Source organism: Crinia signifera, chromosome 7, assembly GCF_055691185.1.
Source record: "Crinia signifera chromosome 7, ASM5569118v1, whole genome shotgun sequence".
NCBI classification, from domain to species: domain Eukaryota; kingdom Metazoa; phylum Chordata; class Amphibia; order Anura; family Myobatrachidae; genus Crinia; species Crinia signifera.
Genome location: NC_139223.1, coordinates 86,834,731 through 86,853,141, shown reverse-complemented (window position 1 = coordinate 86,853,141; position 18,411 = coordinate 86,834,731). Strand labels below are relative to the sequence as shown.

The window sequence follows — 18,411 nt, the reverse complement described above, 5'->3', positions numbered from 1 at the left end:
GAGCAGACTTAAGGCATAAAGTATACGCTGGAAAGCGTTTTCTGCACCAACAGTCTTCCGCCAAATGAATTCCTGTAGGTAGGAGTCCAGATTCTGGCGCACAGTGCCCCTTTGACGTTTGTTACACCACTTACAGGATCCCCAAAGGCGTTCAATGTTTTGGGTGTGAACCCCAGTGTCCAGATCAACAAAATTATAGCGGTGGTTCACCCGTGCATGGTGATACCCTGCCCGCTCCAGTTGTTCGGTGTTATATGCACGCCAGCAATCCGAATATATAGTTGTCCCCTGTTCTATATATTTGTTGATGGCGGCCATCAGGGTGCTGGCGTCACGTCTTTCCACAGGCATTATGAAACAGTCACCGGTGTCTCTGGAAATACCTCTGAACAGCCACTGTTGAGGCAGCACTCGTCCTCTGTACAAACAGACTCTCATCCACCTCCACTATTTTTCCCGGACCACCAATCCGGCTTGGGGCTACGACATTAAGTCCACGGTGCAGGCCTCCCGCATAAGGCTATTGTACAGCACGGTGGTTTTATTCGACAACTTGAGTTGTCGCTCACAAAAAGATAAGCTTGTGATCTCCTACACCCATTAATAAATAAAACGGATGAGGGTAAGAAATGGTATACGACACCCCAGGAACCAATGTGCCACACAGAGACTGACCTTCTTACGGCAAGTTTTAATGTGGCAGCGCCACATGCACTCCTTTATACTCCAGCGCATGGGGTGTCCATTAACACAGGCAGCTGCTGAATAAAAGCCACCAACTCCTTCTCTGTCTGGTTAAACATGCTGAAAGGTTCTGCAGCTATTTCTAATTAACAGCGTCAGAAATAATGCAGTCACTTCACCTCTGACTAACTAGGGTAACTGCATAACACTGACTGACTACTCTGGCTGCGGGAAAACTACGCTGAATCTGACAGGGACGCTGACTACGCTGGCCGCGCGAACACTACGTTGATTTTGACAGGGACGCTACGCTAACTACATTTCGGGCACCGCGCCATTACACAACTACCTCACAAACTACTGTTTCATACATAAAGATTTTGCAGAAGTTAAGGACAAATACATTTTCACTGCAAATAAAAATGTAATGCTTAAAGTTGCTATTTAAGAGTGCACCGCCATAATAATATGGGTCTGTTTCTGTTTCTGTTCACGGTCTGCTTATTTTCTGTCCAATATTACAATCATAGTACCCCAATGAGACCACCAAAATATATATTGGGGGAATGCAACATAATCTATTACTGTAGAACCTCAAATTTATATGTCTGTGTCCTTCCTGGAGCAAATGGCTGGGTGAGTTAGAAAATCTCTGAATCTGGTCGCTCCCGGGGTCTGGACATGTGCAAAATCCGAACATCAGGGTCGGGGAGGAATTCAGACCCTAACGAATGGGTCGGAACTAGCCCCTAATACCCGTTTCACACTGGCCATCCGGCAAATACCCAACACTCAAAAAGTGCTGGGTCATTTTGCCGGGTGCAGTCTGACCCCAATTCACACCAGAAGCAAATTACTGGGTTAAAGCTTTTTTAACCCTGTAATTTGCTGGAAAACCTGGGTTTTCCTGTGGTGTGAAAGGGTCAAAACGGGTCTTAAATCCCAGCACTTGGTCAAGAGCAGGGTCAGAGTGCAGGGATCTAAGACCCATGTTGAGTCTTTCACACCAAAGAAAAACACGGGGTTCTGGTGTGAATATAAGATGCATGCACAGTAATAAAAAAGATTGTGCATAAAAATCATGGCCATAATCTCTCCTCTTAACATGATCATATCTTTTAACATCACAGAAACAGTAAATCTATGGCACAAATATCCATATCCATCCAAGACGCACACAAATGTAAGAATCCATAGCTTTATTTACAGCACATGGCATTAAAATCCCCATTTCAGTATTTAGTAATCTGGCATCTGCAATCAAGTTTGAACAATAAATTAAACATTGTTGCCCATAAATAGAAATATTAAGGCCATGGGAAGGTTCTATAAAAACAGTGGTTTCCAACTTGGTCCTTAAAACTTGGTCCTTAAGGACCCCGAACAGTGGACATTTTTCAGGTCTCCTCACAAGTGAAAAAATCAGCTCGACCTGTGGATCTTTTAAAATGTGTCAGTGAGTAATGAGTACATCTGTGCACCTGAAATGTTGCGTGAAAGACATGAACTGTCGGGGGTCCTAGAGGACTTAGTTTGGAAACCACTGTCTTAGAAGAATTGTTATGGTTAATAATATTGTAAAAGTTTGGAGATCAGCAGTTAAAGGAAAACTGCAAACCAAATTAACGATGAGTCTTTAGTCACCTTTGTCATTAGCCGCTGTTTATTTGCCACCACTCGAATGTCTGATAATGTGCGTGGGCTCTGCGCACACATACGTAAATGAGTTTCTTGTGGGTGAAAATATCACACACAAGATGGACAAGCTGAGGGAGGACACATCTGTATACTAGTATACTTACATGAGAAAACAATGACTTATTCTGTATTATCAGAATTTTATTCATCAATTTTTTCCGAAAATATGGCTAAAAGAGTTTTTAAATAAATTACAAGGACAAAAAGGTGAAAACACAAATCCAAATCAGCTTATTTCAGGCTAAGCTGAAGTATGTTACCAAAGCACAGAGCTGTATGGAACAATAATAACTCAGATAACCGATGTTCACACAGAGTGACCTGATGCTGTGTCTACGGATGCAGCAGCGGATCACAGAAGCTGTCAGGAAGCATCTTTTTACAAGAGATGCCTCTTGCAGAATTAAAATATCTTAGCACAGTCACTACGTACATTTATGAACCAGGTACAGTGACTTCTCATTGTCATGAGCAAAATAATATTCCTTTTACACCAAAATTCCGAGACTGAACCAGATTGGGTCAGACCCGAGATAGACCCCTTTCAGCTCTGACCTGAGTCTCTTAGGAAGTGGAAATAGGTTGGTCATTGATTTAGGGAACAGTCAGAGGCACTCCATGGCATTGTACTTATACTTATCCATAGAGATGCACAGGAAAATGATTAGGTACCATAAAAAGGATAGATGTACCTAACTGGACTTTGCAGCAGCACACTGCAGAGAACTGAATTACCCCCTCACTGCATACATTGTGCAACTCTTGAAAACTATCTCAGAAATTGAAGGCAGAAAACATCATAAGGGTACTGGGAAATAACCGTGTGGGGAAGGGAATGTAAGGGGGGGAGGAAAGAAGCCGCTGTGCCTGAGAAAGACAGCATAAAGAAAGTAAAGGAGACATGTCCATGCAGGGATTATGAGGAAAAGAGAATGGTAATTTAGGATTTTTGTCTTCCGGGGCAAGGCAGTAATTTACGCCACTGGGTGTCCATACAGCAGCCTGTGCTCCACTTCCCCATGATATCGCTATAGGTGCCTCTAAGTTAATAAATTCCAATAAGGGGGAGTTGGAGGCAGAAATTGATATCACACAATGCTCTTCATTTGCAATGGCTAGCTCAGTTCTATGCAAGGTCCACTTCAATTACTATGAACAGGACCACATGGATACAATGCAATGTATTAAAACTATATAACAGCTGCTCAGTTAGAATATGCTAATCAGAACGATACTGAAGGAAGACTTAAACAGTAGTTACCATAGGTCTAAACAACTAATTGGAGGACATGTAAAGATGTAAATGTACATTTATGAACTTTTCAAAGATACGAGCTGGGATATAATGAGAGACGATTTTAGTGGCCGGGAAAAGGTTGCTGAAAATCGGATGTTAGAATGTCTGACTTTTCCCGGAATTCAGCCAACGTACTGGTGTGTTTCTTTAACACTCCAAATGTAAATCAGAACTGACTTCGGACAGTATTTTCAGAGCATAAAGAGTCAGATTTTTTCAGACCAACCAGAATGCAGGCCAGGAAGTAATAGTAGCCGGGTTAGCAAGTCTCATACAAAACAGCTCTATTGGAGTTGGACATAAAACAGCTGTTTTTTTTTTTCTGTAAAAAGAATTTCTAATCTAAAAAATAAAAAAAAGATCTGTCAAAATATCTTATGCACTATACATGTCTTTTTTTTTCAATGCATGTTATGGCCATCACTATGCTAGACACAAAGCAGCTTCTGCTGATTAAAATTATATACTAATGTATATAACAAATGTTCTACAGTGTTGCCCAGCCAAATTGTTTAACATTATTTGGTATGCACATACAGTTGCATACAATGATATTCTGCTTTTGTGTGTAATTGCAACTGTATGAGCAATGAAGTAAGAAATGAAACAACTATCATGTGTTATAGCTGTGAACAAAATCTTCCATGTGATATTAATGTTGTAACTGGCAGCACAGACAATTTGCTGCTGTCTCATGAGAAATTCTTGTGGAACCAAGCACACACACCCAGTTCACTGTCCCATGTGAAACTACAACATCAAGGTTTTTTTAGATTCACTTCCTTAGCAGTATTAAATTACTTTGTATATTATATCCTTCAAGATTCTTTCTGCATGCCTAGGTCACCAATCATTGGGGAATTTCAGTACTACTGTACAGTGTGTGTTGCTAAGCACTATACAGTAGAATACAGGGTTAACAACATTTTCCTCAGCAGCCCAGATTATGTTCTCCTTGAGACAAGTTTCTACAAAATAGCCTATTAAAAGAGTTTGAGGTACTATGACATTGAACCAAAACATGTTAGCCTGTAAGGTACTTATATGTTAGTTGGGCGCCCACTAAGCTATTTGCTTAGTGTTACGCGTCCCCTCGCGGGGAATGCTGACCGTTCATACATTCGGCCTGCTATAATTTAGATAGCAGCGCCAATATGGCCAGGGGCGCATCCCGGCTCCTTCTTACATGGGGAGAAGCGATATCAGTGCACATAACGTGCGCTGATACCCCTTCTCCCCCATAACAATTAATACATCTGACCCATTGTTCTAATGGCCTCATTCAAGTTTGTAGTAAAGAAAAAAACAAGCAACTGGGCAAAACAATGTTGCACTGCAGATGGGGCAGATGTAGAGATTCAAACCCCATAAACACTAGTGGATACACACTTCCCTCTGAACTCTCAGGGCAAACTAATTGAGTGAATACACTAAATGATATCGGTAACCAGTATTGCTCAGTGATGTCACCGTGAACCCTTGTATAGCCAAAATCGACCTGCATGTTCAGAAGACTGCTACACAGTAATGATAGCTGGTGATGACATCCGGTGATGTCAGCTGGCCGCCCCCCCCCCGCACCCTCATCATCGGGGAATTTGCGTGAGAATGCCCAGCGTTCTCATGGGAACGCCCATGAAATGCTGGGCATTCCCATATGCTAATGGCCCGTCCGGCCGCCCCCCGCCCCTCCACGCCCCCCTCCAGCACACTTGGGTGCGTGTCCCCGGCGAACACCCTGGTCACCGTGGCCACACGCAACCGTCATATGCACATGAGCAGAAATGACCCTGCATACACCCACCATCAGAGTCCCTGCGAATATTCTGGTGTGTGTGAACAGACCAGAATAAGGCCCATAGATTGTAAGCTCCACTAGGACAGGGAATGATGTGAATGTTAACCTTTTCTCTCTATAAAGTGCTGCGGAATATGTATGCGCTATATAACAGTCTCGTATCGTTGGGGGCCATGCTGCATTTCATTGCATTGTATGGATCCAGTGGAAGCATGAACTTCTGAAACCAAAGGTTGCTGTACACAGAAGCCGCGCTGGTCCGTAGATCGCTGGATCCCAACAATAGTAAGAGAACGTTAGTTTACCAGCACTGCATTATGGCAAACAATTATACTGCCCGGAAACTGGAAACAGCACTTATACAAAAAAGAGCTTGTAAACATTTTAACCTTCTATTTTAAAGGCCCATACACACTTAAAGATTTTCATTTCAAAAGACTTTGCCAAAATCTTTGATAGATATATCTTTCCCCAAAGTAATGCGTACACACTGAGCTATTTTCCCCAAAGAGCAAGAGATTTTCAGGAGGCAAAAGACTTTGCTGAAAATCTTTCATTATAAATGGGCTAGGTTTGAATTCCAAGGGTTCCATATATACAGTGCATTGGTGGCAGTGGGCATATAACTATATAAACATTGGTGGGCAGTGTTGGCACTAATTTATGCATTGCTGGCACAGACCAGCAATATACACGTTACCGCCAACACTGCCCACCAATGTTTATATATTTATATGCCCACTGCCACAAATGTATATTTACTTAAATGAAAACTGCCCACGTATGTATTTATTTAAATGGCATGCATGTATTAGACAGGGTGCGCATCTCCCCCCCCCCCCCCCCGTGTGCCCCTGGAGCGACTCGGCCGCATAATTCCCCCGTGGAGCACCGCGCCGGCCGCATAACCCCCCCCCTCAGTGGAGCAGGTAAGCGCCAACCAACCGCCTCCCCCCCTCCCCCCGCCTGGGGCGCCCCGTGCCCTACACCGTCCCCAGCAGATAATGACGCACACAGCTGGCCACCAATGTTTATATTTTTATATGCCCACTGCCACCAATGTATTCATTTAAATGCACCAACAATATATTATAATATATTTATATTATATTTATATATATATATATATATATATATATATATATATATATATATATATATATATATATATATATATATATATATATATATATACAGGTTGAGTATCCCGTATCCAAAATGCTCGGGACCAGGAGAATTTTGGATAACGGATTATTCCGTATTTTGGAATATTTTAATATGATAATAATGATGTATTTTGAAGTATCTTGCATTTATGCTGTATAAACACATAAAATAAACACAAATATATTTTATTACCACATAAAATACACACAAATATATTTTATTTGTTCAAAAAACAAGGTTTCAAAACATGAAACAAAATTTGTGTACTATCTCAGATATTGAATTTGAATGCCAAGCAATCATTTTCTTGTACATATATAGTACCAGTTACATATCATGTCCTCAGTAGTGCTGTTACAAATGTCCCAAGTGAGTTTTTAGCTAAACAAATTTTTTTTTCCACTTGCTGGAATGTATGGTTTTCGGAATAATTCGGATAACGGATATTCGGATACGGGATACTCAACCTGTATTATATTTATATATGTAATATATATATAATATATTTATATATATATATATATATATATATATATATATATAAAATATATATATATTATATTGGTGCATTTAATGAATTCATTGGTGGCAGTGGGCAGAATAATATAAACATTGGTGGCCAGCAGGGTGTTTGCAGGGAGCAGTGCTGTCTGCTCCGTATTTAGCAAGGCTGGGGGCGGGGCTAGCCTGGCTGGGGAGCAGGGCTCTGCAGCAGCAGCATCCAGCCGGCCGACCAGAAGGAGCACAGGGTGAGTACAGACAGGCGAGGGGGCGGGGGGCGGTCCGCCGGGCTGAAAGTGGTTAATCTTTCAGCCCGGCAGGCGTACACACATGGCGATGATGGATGAAAAACCATCCATCATCGCCACATCCACTTTCCTAGCGATGATACGGGAGCGCGCATCATCGCTAGTCGGCAATCTCCGGGGCATACACACTGGGCAATTTTCGGTCGAAAATCGCTCAAAACGGCTGTTTTGTCCGATTTTCAGCTAAAAATCGTCAAGTGTGTATGGGCCTCTAGTCTAATTTTTAAACAAATTGGTATTGCAATATATATATTTATAGCGCTTTGTTTACTATTTACCTTTGCATTTTAACCCTATAGAGATCCATGTCAGTTTGTATCTACCCAGTTTGTTTAATCACTGTTGTTTCCAATTGTAAAGCACAACGGAATATGCTGCGTGTGCTATATAAGAAACTGTAAATAAATAAATAAATATAGAGATGCTCTACACATTTTTAACAAGCGCAGAAAAATACATAATATACAACTGAAAATACAAACATGATATTTGTATGAGCAAGTGTCATCAGCCAATCACCGGTGAATAGCTACTGTAGTATGGGTAATCATCATAATGGTGTATTTACACCTTCCCTCAAACACCTGCAAACAACATGGCTTTGACAAGCATATATGCGTCTCAGTCTGTGTCTGCTTGAAATGATTGTAGTCATCCCACCTCTAAAACAACAACAACTGTAACAAAGTCCAAATTCGGCGGATGTGCAAGATGCTGGTCGAAATCGGACGTTTTGTAAAAGGAGCATCATTTGTAAGGAATGGTTTTTGTATTATAAATGATTGCCCCTTCAAAAAAAATGTCCAGATTCAGCCAGCATCCTGCACAGCAACCGAAATCGGACTCTATTACATTTGGCTAATTTACTTATCAGATTTATGCATAATACATGGGCACATATATGTGTGGCCTGTTGTTTCACGGAGCAATACCGGCCTCATTCAGACCTATTAGATAGGCTGCGTATGTTCGTAGCCTATCGAACAGGTGAATGCCGCCTGCCCTGATGCCCCTCCCAGCTGTGTGAATCCCCTCACAAGCATACAAGGGGATGTTCACGCTAACACAAAGTATTGGGTGCCTGGCTCCAAATACTTTGTACCTGGAGCCTTTTTGTAACACCGGACCACACAAATTTTTTATCTGGGTTCTGCATATCTGATTTTTATTTCTCCCACTAATAAAGAAAAAATAGTTTTACCTGAAAAAGTTTGCTTTTGTAGCTATCAGAATGAAATGATGAATTTTAAGAAAATTTCCCTATTTTCAGACCTTTATTGTATGTAAAAATAAATCAAACTTTTGTTATGAATTGTAATTAATTTTAGTTACAATTTTTTTTTTTAAAACAACTACAGTAACAGAATATATTGAAAAAAAGTTATATTTTTAAAGTTTATATTTTTCATATTTCTTCTGTGATTGTATGGACTTTCTCTTATTAAGCTCCCATCATACTCTCATTGTATTGTCCCTGATAACAACGTTCAAAGTCCATCACATCTTGATGAAAACGCTTACCTTGCTTTACCTCTACTCGTCCCCTCCCTTACTAACTAAAACACGCTTTTCCTGTTATGGTCATTCAAAAACTTTAATGATAATTGTAAAAGGGACAAAAGTTTTTAAAACTAAGGTTTTGGTTATTTTATATAGAGAATCAGAAAATAGTCATAAATGCTCCTAAGGTGCACAATATTTTTGTGTATTTTTTAAATTAAAATACCGGTATATATTTTGACAAACATTTAAATTCTACAGGGAGACTATTTTTATAATTATGGTTTGTATGGGTTGCAGTGAAGTTTGAAGTATGTGATATTATATTGGTGTAAGCAAAAAGAGAGAAAAGAATGTCCTTGGCAGGTGCACCTAAGAAATTTAAAATATAACTTTATTGATGTATCAGTAAAATACTGCGAGATAATTTAAAAAACACAATAATGACATACAGAGGTGGGGAATCACACATTAAAACTAAGGTGGCAGGCAGATGTTGCTGTGGTATTTGTATAGTGTTTAATACGTTTGTGATGTGTTTTAAACAGTGCTTCGGCTACCCACTTCTGTAGAGTGATTTGGGTCTGCAGACCCCACATGTTGCTGTTAACAGAATGAGGTAAGGGGTGCCAGAATAAAGAGTGGGTCTTCTGACCTCTAATAACTCTTATGGCCTCAGACTTGTACAGGCTCTAAGTGCTGGTGTCTCTCGTGATGGTCAGTCTGTCCCACTGCATTATAGCAAATGGGAATCACAGCCCTGTGAGGCAATAATGTAGCACTGTCTGCTCACACGGTGTGCTAAGAGGATTGCACACCGGGTCAGGCACTGAGCGTACAACTAGCAAGTCTCAGCCCTTACAAGGGCTTGTGAGGCATTGCACTGTGGATACACATAATCAAAATACATTGTAAGAAAAATAACAAAAGAGCAACAATCTGCCTGCACCCCGCTAGCCGGCACACGCTTCGCAGATTCGCTTCCTCAGGGCCAACCGGACTCTGCTAGTGAAGGGATTTAAATACCCAAGTTATGAGCCTGTGATCCAATAGGACGGATTAAGACCAGGCGCGCCCCCAGACACTTCCCTGGGAAAATGACCCAATCATATCTGGCGTTGGCATCACACCTCTGGACATTGTCTTGGAGGTGGGTGGCATGGTTACCCTGGAGACGGGAGTAAACTTGCGTACCGCTTCCGGCTTTCAGCCTGGGTGGATACGCGTCATCGTCGTTATGGAGACCGGAATGCGTTCGCATAGCGTTGCCCTAGAGACGGGAATACACTTGCGCACCGCCTCCGGCTTCTGTTATAGACGGATCTGTAGGATCGTTGTTATGGAGACCGGAGTGCGTTCGTATCGCACATGAGGCCTGCTTCTAGGTCCCTACTTCTGGCGCTAATAAAGCGTCTCAGTTGTCATGGAAACCTGAGCGTTCATTTGTGTTATTAGGCAACATCTGACTCTTCATGAGTCTTTTATCATTGGATTAAACCAGTGAGTTGTCTGGTAATCGAGTCTTAGTGGGGTATTATATTTAGATCTGAAGAGTCCGTGAATTTTAGTTGGAGTCCTATAGGAACACAGTGGTATTGCTTGGTGATAACAAAGCACTGTTTAACTAGTTCCTTCAGGTGGAAAGGAACAAGGTCTTCCTGTGGTACACAATTCTATGATAGTCTTTGACCATTGGTGTACTGAACAATATGAAAACCAATTTGGCCACCTGAGGTGAAAAAAGTCAGCTGATTCCTGGCAGTAAAAGGGTTTATGTACAGTAGCTAACTGCAAGAGCTGTGGCATCAGAGCATCAGGCTGTCATGTGTGTCCACCCACCAAGTATCATTGTAGCACTGTAGTACTGTACATAAACAGTTTGCAACAGTGACAATCAGACTTTGGGGGGAAAAAATGTGTCTACAGCACAATAGGAGAATTCAGAACACAAAAAAAGCCAATTTTAGATACTCACAATTATTGGTCACTAGCCACTTTAATGTTAAATACACTAATTTATGCCACAAAAAACCCTAATTAGCTCAAATGGTAATATCTGTTTAATATATCAGTTTAACTTATGACTGAGAGAAATTATTATATATTAAACATATTTATGCACATTTGTGGAGTACAACAGCAAGCTTCCCTTTTTAAGTAGTTAAGGCCTGATACCCAAATGGATAGCTCAGATATTAATAATGTGCATATAAGCCTGTAAAACTGTATTGAATTATTATATTATATATTATTATAGCAGAAATAAATTCATTAAAAAAATAATACCTACATGTACAGCATAACAAATGAGTATGTCATAAGGAAAACATTGAAAGAATAGATTGAAACAGCAAAGAGAGAAAATACTTGGTCAACAATAGGTCAACTGTGTCTAGAACAGGCATGTTCAAACTGTGGCCCTCCAGCTGTCGTGAAACTAAACATCCCAGCATGCTTTGCCATAGTTTTAGTATTCCCTAATAGCAAAACTGTGGCAAGGCATGATGGGACTTGTAGTTTCGCAACAGCTGGAGGGCCATAGTTTGGACATGTCTGGTCTAGATCAACAACTATTGGTCGAGAGGCAATAGGATGAAGCATGAAAAGGTTGACATTGATAAAATGTCAACACAAGCCATAGTTCGACATGCCAATGGTCGACAAAAGAAAACGGTAAAAATGACTTTAAAATCCACGTGTACTACAACTGGGAATGATAAAGTGAACTGAGCGAAGGGAGGCACCATGCCCGAAGCATGGCAACTGAATCGAGCCACACGACGGTACTCATTTCACTAGTTCGGGGTCCATGTTGGCTGATATCAACATACATACACAAATATAAAAACGTCATGTCAACATTTTCCGGTGCCTGCCATTTCCATGTCTACATATTGATTGTGTCGACCTTTTGTCAATGTTGACCTACTGTTTGTCAACCTTTTCCCTGTCATCCATTAGTGGTCAACCTAATACCAGTCTATCTAATAATCCATACCCAAAGGTACTGTCCTGGTTTCAGGTTTGTACACGTTTATGAATAGGGTGTCCAAAACACATTTTTAAGTATTTTAGAACATTGCAGTCTTTATTTATCATCCAATAATAACTTAATCATTTTCCACAGCACAGTTAAGGGCAATTTCTCATAGGGATTACTGCCAAGAAATCAATAGGAGGAATTCACACCCGCCTGCACTACCATAACTGGTTGATATGTCTGCAGCCGGGCATTGTTTTAATGTCTAATGGTGCATCACATTCGACTGAATTGCCCCAATGATTCTCAGAGGGCTCCCTACTTATCGGCTATTCCCACGTCCTCATACTCTGTTAAGTGGAATGTGATGCATTTAGTATCAAACAACTTACTGCTGGTTTAGTTAAAGTGTTATTGCCATATGTAGAAAATGCACTCGATAAAGTCCCCATTGCTGGCAATGCGGACCCAGAGACGCCTTTCTGTGTTTGCAGAATCCCTGTAAGGTGGAAGAGCTATGTGCATGTGTGATTGGCTCCCATGTACATTTCACACATAAGCAGATGACAATGAGTAGGGGGACACTGCTGGACAGGTGAGTATTGGTTAATACCAGCAGTGTCCTCTTGACTTGTGCTGCAAGAAACAGATATAATGAATGGAGTATACTTTCTATTTCAGTAATTAATGACAAACAAGTGTATATTCAGTTGATTTTTGGATTTTGACCTGACTGGCGTGAAGGCTGTAGGTGCCCATAAGTTCTGCTTGCACCCTCCTGGTGTGGAAAGCAGGACATTGTGACAGCCCACAGAAGACATGCCCAATTGGCTGGAGAGTGGGCGTCCTTTACTTATACCGCTTTTCCACTTACATAAAAAACCCAGGTTTTTGCACTTGAACATGCACCTACCGGTACTTGTGTAGTTCACGGCGCCAGCATGGCGCCTTGCGTCTGAGTCCTCTTGCGGGGCTTGCTTCACTCACCCACGCTGCGGGCTCGGTGGCTCCCTACGCTCGCCACATGGATAGTGGGGGTATGAACTATCCATGTTGGCATGGAGTTAAGTTACTTTATTTTAGATAGTTTGTGCCGAGCGTAGAACCCGGAAGTAGCACAGCGCCATGCTGGCGCCGTGAAACTACACAAGTACCCAGGATTTTTATTGGGTCTTTCCCAGGTAGGCTGCAGTGGAAACAGCTCTTACCTGGGATTTTAAAACTGGAATTTGCCTAAAGCCACTGATTGGTCCCTCCAGGGCATTGGCCGCTGATGTCATCGCCCTGGGACCATAGCACATGCTGGAGAGGAGGACTGCTAGCTGTTTGGGGGGCTGGGAGCTGGCACAGAGGTGGGCAGAGCTTGGCACACACAGGCCGCTAGGCAGAAGCACATGCTGGAGAGGCTACTACTCGCTTTTTTTGTCCCCTTTTAGTGACTTTATATTTTGAAGCAAGAATTAAAGCCATTTATTATGACAACATATGTTGTAGAGTTTTCCTGGGTTTCCATCAATTCAGTGGGAATGGTGTAAACATGGGAAAAACCCAGGACTACAGTACGGTGGAAACGGAGAGTGAGTCCCAGCAAAGTACCAGGTAAAAAACCAGAGTCAGACCCAGGATTTTGCTGGAAAAGTGATATTAGAGCACCCAAGAAAAACTATTTATTTGTCCCTATAGAGTCCAGTCTAAAAAGTCTACGAACAGTTTTCTTTGACCATCTTATGTAAGATACAACTTTGCCCATCACAACAATAAAGCGGTAATAATGTGGTGATATAGCTAACAGTGCGCGCACACACGGTGCCATGTGCTCCGTGCATTTTGTACTGGATCGCATCAAATCTAATTCAGAAGGCATGTGATACGCTACAACAGCATGCATTTTAATCTAGACAGGATGCGATCTAGTACAATAAGTAAGGGCTGCACATACTTTTTGGACTTTGCAATGTGGTGTGCATGGTAGCATGCAAAAAAACACTGTGTATTGACACCTTTAGACATTAACTTTAGCTTTGGATTTGTGTTTAATTAGTTACATAAACATGCCACAGATATTTCACCAAACACAAATATTACAGCTGTACCTGCAGACACAGAAACAATCTATGAATGAAGTTTATTACATCACTATTGCAAGTCATGAAATCTGAATGTTTATGAACTGTTCAGGAAAGTCCCAGGGAACTTTCCTTTTCTCTTTCTCTCATTCTGTTTGTGCCTATGTAACAATCCACTGGCACAAAGCAAACTGTTATTTGCCTTTTCCTTACCATCTGTGTCTCTCTCTGTTCTGATGTTGTAAACAAACAGGCTGCCATGTCTGCATTTGGTTCCAGCTGTATATAGTGAGCACAGCCCTGATACCAGCACATTACCACATCTGTAGCACCCATATCATTACATGAATATACCCCGCACACTCTCCACACCACCATGCGTACGCTCTCCTACATTCCACTCTATGTACCTGCCCGACTAGTACATGTACATGCAGTTTATGTGCATATCCCAACTCACTATACTTCTACACTCTCCATACCAATACATGTACACAGGGTTTGACTCTACTCATCATCACATGTATGTGCACCAACCATCCATACTATTACATGTACAGTCTCCTCACACCATTACATGTACATGCCCTGATTATACACACCATTACATGTATTTATTTATTTTATTAACAGTTTCTTATATAGCGCAGTATATTCGTTTGCGCTTTACATGTTCAAACTCTCCACATACTGTTACATGTACATACACCAGTTCTCCATAATATAACATATATATTTTGCGACTGTCTACACCATTATATAGACATACACTGACTCTCCACATACCATTTACACTCTCAGCTCTCCCTACTGTTACATGTACTGTACTTGCCAGGCTCTCTGTACCATTACATGTACAAAAACTTTACACCACATCCATGTATGTGTATCAACCCACCATGTGATTAAATGTATACTCCCCAACTCTCTAGACCATTACATGTAAATGGCCCAATGCTCAATAATATTACATGTACATGCACTGTGTCTCCACACACATCCAAGCGCAAACTCCACATACCCTTCCATGTACATACACCATCTCTCCACACCATTACATGTACATGCCCCGATTCTCCACGCAACTAAATGTATACACACTTACTATCCACATTCCATTACATGTAAGTACTGTACACTGGTTCTCCATACTATTATATGTACACATAATGACTCTCCACACAACATGTACATACACCCCCTCTCCATGCTATTTCACATATACATGCCCCAGTTCTCCAAACTATATTACCTGTACAGTACATGCCCCAGCTCTCCATACTATTACATGTACACCCCATTTACATACACTGGCTCTACATACTATATTACATGTACATGCCCCAGTTCTACATACTATATTACATATACATTAGTAAACTGTCTATACTATTGCATGTACATGTCTGTACATGTAAGTACATACACCGGCTCTCCATACACATGTTATGTACTGTACATACACTGGCTCTCCATGCCTTTACATGTACATACACTGTCTCTCCATACTATAATCAGTGTAATGTACATACACCGGCTCTTTATGCTATTACATGTTAATAAACCAGCTCTTCATGCCATTACATGTACATAAACCGGCTCTCCATGCCACTACATGTACATACTGTACACCGGCTCTCCATACTATACATGTACATACACCGGCTCTTGTACTGGTCACCATAGAGAAAGTTCCAACTCACCAGTCAGAGAGCTGCTCTCATCCTCCAGTGGGACAGTAAGGGACAGATCCGGGCGCTGCGTCCTGCGGGCTCCCCAGTGTAACTCCTACAGGCGATCACACACTTTGGAAGGCTATAAGGATGAATAATATAATAGTATTTCCTCCCAATTCCGGACTCTGCCAACTTTCAGCAATGCACAAAGTCTCCAGCACAGGGACACCCTCCCCAGCCACCTATCAGCGGCGGCGGCGGCGGCCCGGACTCCTTCCCCTCACACACCGGGCGGGGCTACAATCCCTAAATGTCACATTGTGGCAGCGGCAGCGGCGACGGCGGCCTAACCAGTTCTGCGTGATGTATCCTGTGTCCTGCTGCTGCCAGCCATAGGTGTCACAGTAGCGGCCGGGGGAGGAAGGGAACAGGCTCCCCCTAATTCTCCCATGCGCATACACACTGACAGCTCCAGCCTGAGACACCGAGCAGCCTCCATTGCCTGCCGCTGGCCTGCAGTCAGAGCTGCTGAACGAGAGGATAGCATCTATTATTATTAGTATTATTATTGTTATCTTAAGTCCACAATACAGAGAACACAGTAGGATAGTACCAGACTTTACATTTATCACGCACACTCTAGGCGCATTACACAGGGTGCTTGTACAATTAAAAATCGTATGCCGCTATATTGCATGCGATGCGATGCACTATGATCAACATCGTGGACGCCGTGATAATACACAAGTGCCACAGTTTTTTATATAGCGCACACATATTCCGCAGCCACTGGTGTAACTATAGCACCGCAACCCCCGCCACCGCAGGGGGGGCGCTGTGCATATGGGGGTGCCGAGCGTAGCGAGGCACCAGGCCCGCTGCGTGGCGAGCGCACTGGGCCCGCTGCGTGGCGAGCGCACCGGGCCCGCTGCGTGGCGAGTGCAGCGAGCCCGCAAGGGGGGGGGGGGCGATCCACGTCCCCCCTTGTCGGGATTCCGGCGTCGGGATTTTGAACGCCGGGATCCCGACCGCCGGGATTTCATACTGAACCAATTAACCTACCAGTATATTTTTGGATTGTGGGAGGAAACCGGAGTACCCAGAGTAAACCCACACAAGTGCGGAGAGAATATACAAACTCCGCACATGGTGGGTATCGAACCCATTACCTCAGAGCTGTGAGGCAGTAATGCTAACCATTACACCATCTGTACTGTCCATCATCACAGCTTATTGGGTTTCTGTTATGTTACTTTATCATTGTCCCTATTTTCAAGCCTAGTAAGTTCATCTTGCTAGCAAAGGGTGTCTGTTGGGATTAAAAACATTCAAATGTCAGATACAGTTTTCAGAAGAAAAATTTACTATTACTACCTGCAAACAAAATGGGAAAACATCAACAATTGGAAATAGTCCATCCATGTTTTCCAAAAGACAATAGTCAATTTCAAGAAAACAAAAAGGCACCCATATCTAAATATGACTTGACCGATGCCAGGTAGCATTGGTTCCATCCTGGTATTCCTGGCCTTTTGGTACTAGGAAAAAAATGTAGAAATGTACAGTACTCACATTTGTGGCGCAACAACTGCTAGCATGCATTGATAGCCTATGACTGTCCTTGCATGCTAGAGTCAGTAGCTTAACAAGGATGTGGAAAGAAGGGCACTTGTTGAGGGTGCCAATAGGCCAAGACTTTCTTATTAAAAAATGAATAAAATAAAGGACGTACCTTGAGTTTGTATATCACCCTTAAGTTCTGTTATGTAGTGATGGACAGGATTCTCATGTTTGTCTACATATTTTATGATTGTCAGACAGTTTTTGGTTTTATTTGTTATAATGGCCATACATAACTTGAATTGGTCCTGGACCACCAAACCAAAGCACCCCTTCAAGTGGACTGATTCACCCCAGGGTGTCATGGCACATAGTTGGGGAACCACTGACCTAGGGTCATCCTAAGCCTAGAGTGGTTGCATGGCACTTGAACCGGGAGGCGCTGGTGGGTGGGCACCTGCTGGTGAAACTTGACATGTCAGGGAAACTGAATGCGGCCAGAGATGGTGCCGTGTGCAAGGTATATAGTTGTGTACCTTGCCATGTCCTGCTACAGCTATCCTGCCTAGAAGATGAGGATTACTATGGATGATGGTTGTTGCTGATTACTGCTGCAATATGTGCTGCTGTGTGATGGGTGCTGTGCTGTGTTAGAGGCAGAACTAGCTGAGGTGCGAGGAGCCTTCAGTCAAAATGTTCTCTAGGGCATCAAATTAATTATGCCCGACTATGGGGGCAGCAGCTGCCACCCTGTAATTTTTTTGTTAGAGTTTATTTTGCTTTGACTATCTCAGCTTTTTGAACCAGCCAGGAAGAGGTGTCAGGAGGCTGTAGCCGCATACCAGAGATCCCGTGCTCAGCTTCAGACAGAAAGGAAGTACATTATGTTTACTGTGTTCCACTTGTTGTCTCAGGCTGAGCAGCTGTAGAGGAAGCCAGTCAGAGCGCAGAGCTAGTGGTGGCTGATGACATTACTATGGGAGGGTGGCAGTAGACATATGTAGAGTCGGGGATCAGGGGGCTTGTGACACTGATGTGTGGGGGCAGAGACATAAAGGGAGAGGGGTCTCAGGGTTGATGAAAATGCTATTGGGAGAGGCAGAGTCATTTGGAGTGATTGGCTTAGGGGGCCGATGACACTACTATGGGGGGATGGTGATTGCTAAATCCTAGTTG

General features: G+C 42.5%; 1 protein-coding gene across 1 annotated transcript in view; it reads right to left on the bottom strand.

Annotated features, from left to right (window-relative positions):
• Positions 1 to 16,042, bottom strand: part of RHBDF1 (rhomboid 5 homolog 1) — a 164,483-nt gene extending 148,441 nt beyond the window's left edge. Inside the window, exon 1 of the mRNA XM_083153431.1 lies at positions 15,703 to 16,042. The gene's annotated coding sequence lies outside the window, so the exon portion shown is untranslated. The remainder of the gene's footprint in view (positions 1 to 15,702) is intronic.
• Between the last annotated feature and the right edge of the window lie 2,369 nt (positions 16,043 to 18,411).